A 6,397-nucleotide genomic window follows, 5' to 3' on the forward strand; every position below is an offset into this window, starting at 1 on the left:
AGAAGGCCCTAGATCTAGTTGTTGATCTCCGGGCCTCTTTATGGGTTGGGACCCGGAGAAGGGCCTTCGACGTCAAGCGTAGTGAACGGGTAGGTACATAGCGAGAGAGGCGCTCCATCAGGTATTGCGGTCCAATGCCGTTTAGGGCTTTATAGGTAAGAACCAACACTTTGAATCTGGCCCGGAAACATATCGGTAGCCAGTGCAGCTGCGCCAGGACAGGTGTTATATGGTCAAATTTCTTTGTCCCAGTGAGAACTCTGGCCGCAGCATTTTGCACTAGCTGAAGTTTCCGAACCATCTTCATAGGTAGCCCCACGTAGAGTGCATTACAGTAGTCCAATCTAGAGGTTACCATAGCATGGATAACTGAGGCAAGATGCTCCTTGCTCAGATAGGGTCGTAGTTGGGCTACCAGCCAGAGCTGGTAGAATGCATTCCGTGCCACCGAGGCTACCTGAGCCTCAAGTGACAGGAGCGGATCTAATAAGACCCCCAAACTACGTACCTGTTCCTTTAGGGGGAGTGTAACCCCATCTAGGACAGGTCGAACGTCAACCATCTGGGCAGAGGGTCCTCCCACCAACAGCATCTCAGTCTTGTTAGGATTGAGTTTCAGTTTATTAGCTCTCATCCAGCCCATTATCGCGGCCAGGCAGCGGTCTAGTACATCAACAGCCTCACCTGACGAAGATGAAAAGGAGTAGTAGAGCTGCGTATCATCAGCATATTGCTGGAAACACACTCCAAAACTCCTGATGACCTCACCCAGCGGCTTCATATAGATATTAAAAAGCATGGGGGACAGAACTGAACCCTGCGGGACCCCATATTGGAGTACCCAGGGACTCGAGTAATGTTCCCCCAGCATCACCTTCTGGAGACGATTCCCGAGATAGGAGCAGAGCCACCGCCAAGCAGTGCCTCCCACTCCTAAATCTGTAAGTCGCTCCAGAAGGATACCATGGTCAATGGTATCAAACGCCGCTGAGAGATCAAGGAGAACCAACAGAGTTACACTCCCTCTGTCTTTCTCCCGACAGAGGTCATCATACAGGGCGACCAAGGCCGTTTCTGTACCAAACCCCGGCCGAAAGCCCGATTGAAATGGGTCTAGATAATCAGTTTCATCCAAGAGAGCCTGGAGTTGGCGAGCGACCACACGCTCTAGAACCTTGCCCAGGAATGGAACATTTGCTACTGGCCTATAGTTGTCCAAATTATCAGGGTCCAAGGAGGATTTTTTTAGGAGCGGTCTCACCACCGCCTGTTTCAGGCAGGGTGGGACCACTCCCTCTCGTAAAGAGGCATTAATCACCTCCTTGGCCCAGCCGGCTGTTCCATTCCTGCTAGCTTTTATTAGCCATGAGGGGCAAGGATCCAGAGCAGAAGTGGTCGCCCGCACCTGTCCAAGCACCTTGTCCACATCCTCGAGCTGTACCAACTGAAACTCATCCAATAAAACAGGACAAGACTGTGCTCTGGACACCTCATTAGGATCAACTGCTACAATAATGGAGTCAAGGTCCCGGCGGATGTTCATGATCTTATCACGAAAGTGTCGCGCAAACTCATTACAGCGGGCAATTGATGGTGTTATTGCATCCTGGGGACCAGAGTGTAAAAGTCCCCGGACAACTTTATAAAGTTCCGCTGGGCGGTTAAGGGATGACTGAATAGAGACAGCAAAGTATTGCTTCTTTGCTGCTCTCACTGCCTTCACATAGAGTTTGGTAGAGAGCTTCACAAGTGCATGATTACAGCCGTCGGGAGTTCGCCTCCATTTGCACTCAAGCCGTCTCCTTTCTTGCTTCATCACTCTTAGCTCCGGAGTAAACCAGGGAGCCAATTGAGCTCTGCAACGGAGAGGGCGCACCGGGGCGATCGTGTCAACTGCCCGGGCCATTTCCGTATTCCACAGCATGGCCAGGGTTTCGACAGGACCGTCAATTCTATCAGCCGGAAAATTCCCTAGAGCCATCAGAAAACCCTCAGGATTCATTAGTCTCCGGGGACGGACCATCTTAATTGGTCCTCCACCCTTGCAGAGGGGAGAAAACAGTGTGAGTCTAAACCTTAATAGGCGGTGATCTGACCATGACAAAGGAATAGATGAAAAATCCCTCACTCTCAGATCACCATCCCCTAATCCAGTGGCAAAAATCAAGTCCAGAGTGTGCCCCAACACATGCGTAGGGCCAGTAACAAATTGAGACAGCCCCATGGCTGTCCTGGAGGTCATGAAGTCCTGAGCTGCTCCAGATAAAGCGGCCTCAGCATGAATGTTGAGATCCCCCAATACCAAAAGTTCGGGGGAACGCAACAATAGATCCGAGACCACCTCTGTCAGCTCAGTTAGGGAGGCTGTTGGGCAGCAGGGTGGACGGTACACCAACAGAATTCCCAGTCTGTCTCGCTGACCCAATGTTATGTGCAGACACTCTAGACCATTAGCCATCTGGATAGGGTGCCTAACAAGAGGGATGGAATTGTGTAAAGACGGAAATTGAGTGCAGAGGGATCAGGATAAGAGAATAAAAATATGAATATTAAAACAGGTATTTTCAGGGTAAGATGATCACTTACTTAGGAGTAGCCAACATTTGTGCCCTCCGGATGCTATTGACTACAACTCCCATCAGCGCTAGCCAGCATGCCAGCAATCAGGGCCGATGGGAGTTGTTGTCCAGAACATCTGGCACCATGTTGGCTATCCCTGACTTAACCATACTCAGTTAACGTAAGGCCAGGTATCCATTGTCCTACAAAGTCTAAAATTAGAATCTTTCTGCTTTTGATTACACAAGCAAGCCAAAAGTCTGCAAATGAAACACTACCTGTGGTTTTCAAGTGGGAATTTTTCTGAGTTCTTCAATTCCAAATGGACCTTATTCTGTCTTGTGCACAACAGTGGTTTGTTCCAGAAAGCCCCAGTTGTGGCAGTCACTTGTTCCCAGTTTGTTACTGATTTCTGATGGGGCAATGCTCTGTACTGTGTATGCAGTATTGGGATTATCTATCCTTCCGAACCTGTACCCCAGATACTCCTAAAGTATATGCAGCTGTGGTATCTGGAGTCATGTCAGTATCTTAAATTGCAGCAGAATATAATGTCAGAAGGACAATACATGCATCAATTTCCATTGGTTTCAACTGAAGATAACAATGTGTAATGGGGAAGGTTTTGACTTTTGTGTCTTCTCTCTTAAAGAGACTGCTGACATTACATTTCCCACATATATTAAAATTATTTCCCTTGAAGACGTTTGTCTCAAAAATAATGCAAAATAAAAAAGTCTTGCCGATGAAGGCATCTTTGTTAGAAGAAAAATCTGTTGTAGCATTCTAAATAGAATTAGAACCTCTAATGTGTCTGTTTTATGTATGGTGGACAATGTATGGTGGTTCTTGGCAATGAAGATCTGCTTAAAGAATAGCGTTTTGGTTCTCTACATCTCCAGAGATGTAGGTTTTAATATTGTCTGCATGTGTTGGTATTTCTGAATGTTGCAGATAACGTTTCCTCAAGAAGGATGTTTGGACTAGTTCACTCTTTGTACCATTATCTTAATCCCACATTTTGATTATCCTGTGTCTCTAGCTCTGTAGTCAATGAGGGTTACGCGCAAAAGAGATGGAGGAACAGTGTATCAATGGCAAGATTCATGGGCTCCACTAGCATTGTATCTTGTTACATTTTAGTTCTTGTCCAGCCTTGCCCAAACATTTAACTTCTCTCCCCAGGATATACAGGGTCATGTCTAAAGCACAAACCTGATTTCTAATATTCTTCTAGATGTTTTGAGTAGAAAGATTTCCCAGGACAGGGTGTACATGTTAGGAATTTGCATGGTGTCAAGCAGTAGCTAACTGCAGTCTAAACTTCAGTGGCCAGACAAAGTTAAAACTTCTTGGGTAATATAATATCTGAGGTTGCTTGACCTTACCTTTATGTGCATCTTAAAACTTCTGGCTGGTGCACTAGAAGTGTAAGCATAACTGTTGTAGGAGCTAAGAGGAATGTTTTAAATGGAAGTTGTAAGTTGTTAGTATGTATGTGAGAGGCTGAGGGCTTAATGCAGTGCCTCTTGGAGGAGCTAGAAGGAACTTGGTTAGGTGCAGCCCATAGTATGCTGCAACTGTAAGAATGAGAGTGGTTATGGTTGTTTTTTTTTGTACTTTGGGTATATTTCCAGAGGCTTTCACGTGGTGGTGTATGGATGTTTATCTAATGCATATCTGACCTCCGTGGTTCACATCGCTGGGACTTGAGCCATTGTTGGTCGTCTACAGTGTAGAGTCTACCTACAGCTGGGTGCAAGAGTATGAGGCCAATGTAGACTGTTTACCCTACATGACCAGGTGTATGATGACAGCCTGGTGGTTCTCTGGCATCATACATACTTTTTCCAGGAACACTTCTCATGCTTTCAGTTAAGCACTACAGTGCCAAACCAGGATCATGGAAAACTATGTACAGAGGTGCCCAGAGAGGACAGCATTGCCCTCCATGTGTTCTTATAATCCTGGAAGACTAAATGTAGAACAAAGGTCACATGCACCCCATACGTTTAAAGCACACAGCTTTCCCCTAAAGAATTCGGCGACCTATAGTTCAGTGGTGCTGGGAAGTGTAGCTCTGTGAGGGGTAAACTACAGTTCTCAGGATTCTTCAAGGGGAAGCCATGCGCTTTAATTGTATAGTGTAGATGTGATTTGAAAAGTTGCCAGTAAGTAAATGAAATGGGAACTGGTCCTCCTGAGGGAGGCCACGGTCTGATGGATCCGTCTAGAATGATTTCGGGCTGATCTACAGGTTGAGCAAAATAATTTCTCGAACAGACTGAACACTCCTGGTGTATTTTTGAATGCTGTCTTCCAAACACCCCAGATATAAAAAGCACATTGTTAAGAGTTGTTTTCATCTAAACCTTGCCTGATGTGTTAAATTTCCAAAGGCAGGGAACAATAATGGCAGCACCGTGTATGTACTGTGTAACAGTCTGGAAGCTCTTGCCATATGAATTTACTAAACCTGTAGGATAGTATTGTGAACACAGCTGTGTGGTCTCCAAGCCTCACTATACAAAATGGCTGCCAGCTACATTCTAGAGACAACCTTGGTTTTCTCTTGTGTCCAAGACGTGTTCCTCTTATGTTACATTCCTGCCTGTTTGGTTTTGAAAACATTCTGTGTCCTTTTTGGACGAAAGGACCAAAATCCAAAGCTATCGATCTTGGAACCAAACTGAATACAGAAAGGAAAAGTCTCTCTGTATTTGAATTAAAATGGGAATAGTGAGGTGTTTCTTTTAAAGGCCTTTAAGACTTGGATGTATGAGCTCCTGCTATGCATAGATATAGGGGAAGGAACACTTCTTTAGCTTTTTCAAGGTGAATAAACAGCTGCTCTCTATGCCCAATGGAGGAGCAAACCAGGAATGAAAAAGGAAGCAACTTCTCTCTTCCCATAGTGCATCCAGGCCCCTGTGTGTGACCTGCTTCCTGTGACAGCCACAGGGCCTTCCAACTGCTGTTCTGCTTACATTGAACACCAGCAGCTCCTAGCCTCTGCCCCTCTCCTTGAAGGTGCAATGCCAGTGGGAGTACCACAAAATGGTGTCTTCTCTCTGGGAAAGCTTTTGATTCTTTCTGAAATCTTTGTTACCTATGATGTGTCTGTGTTCTTGCAACTTTTGCTGTGGTCCTTGCCTGTCTGACCCCATGTTGACCTTTGTGACACCGGCAATAAAACCATTAAAGTGACTTTCCCACAAGTCTCTGGTTTTTGGCTTTTTTTTTTTTACTTTGTAGGGTGGTTCACTGGTGCAGGAGGTGGCACTAGAATGATAATGGCGACACCGTAACCAAATTCTGATACAGGGAATTGGGTGGCTAGTCTTAAGACGCCTGATCCACCTCTGTGAGACATGGAGGGTATTAGCCAGGTGGGCAGATAGGCTACCATGGGACTAGGTGCACGCCATATGTTCTGCCCAGATGACATATTAGAAAAGATGCAAGGAGTTGCATCTAAAGCCCTCTTCATGCCTTATAAATAAATGTCTAACCAAGTAGGAGGTATGGGACTGCTGCACACCTGACCATTTGTGATGGTCAGTGTTAATCCTCACAGAAGATCCACTGAAGTTGCTCGCTTAGGTTCATTAATTTCAATGGGCCTCTTCTGAGAGCAACCCCTTCTGTTGTGGGGAAGGATCTAAAGTGGGATTGTAAGTACCTTCAGCTAAAAGCTCTTAAAAGTCTCCTGCCATTGGGAACCCCAATTGTGCAGGGTTCCAACAGTCTCTCTTTTGACCTTCCTCCTCATTGTAGGAAGTTTGGGGTGGAGGGGGCGAGGCCAGCATCTGTGGCTCTGCCCCACCTGCACACCTAA

The sequence above is a fragment of the Rhineura floridana genome, chromosome 8 (genome assembly GCF_030035675.1).
Source record: "Rhineura floridana isolate rRhiFlo1 chromosome 8, rRhiFlo1.hap2, whole genome shotgun sequence".
Taxonomy (NCBI): Eukaryota; Metazoa; Chordata; class Lepidosauria; order Squamata; family Rhineuridae; genus Rhineura; species Rhineura floridana.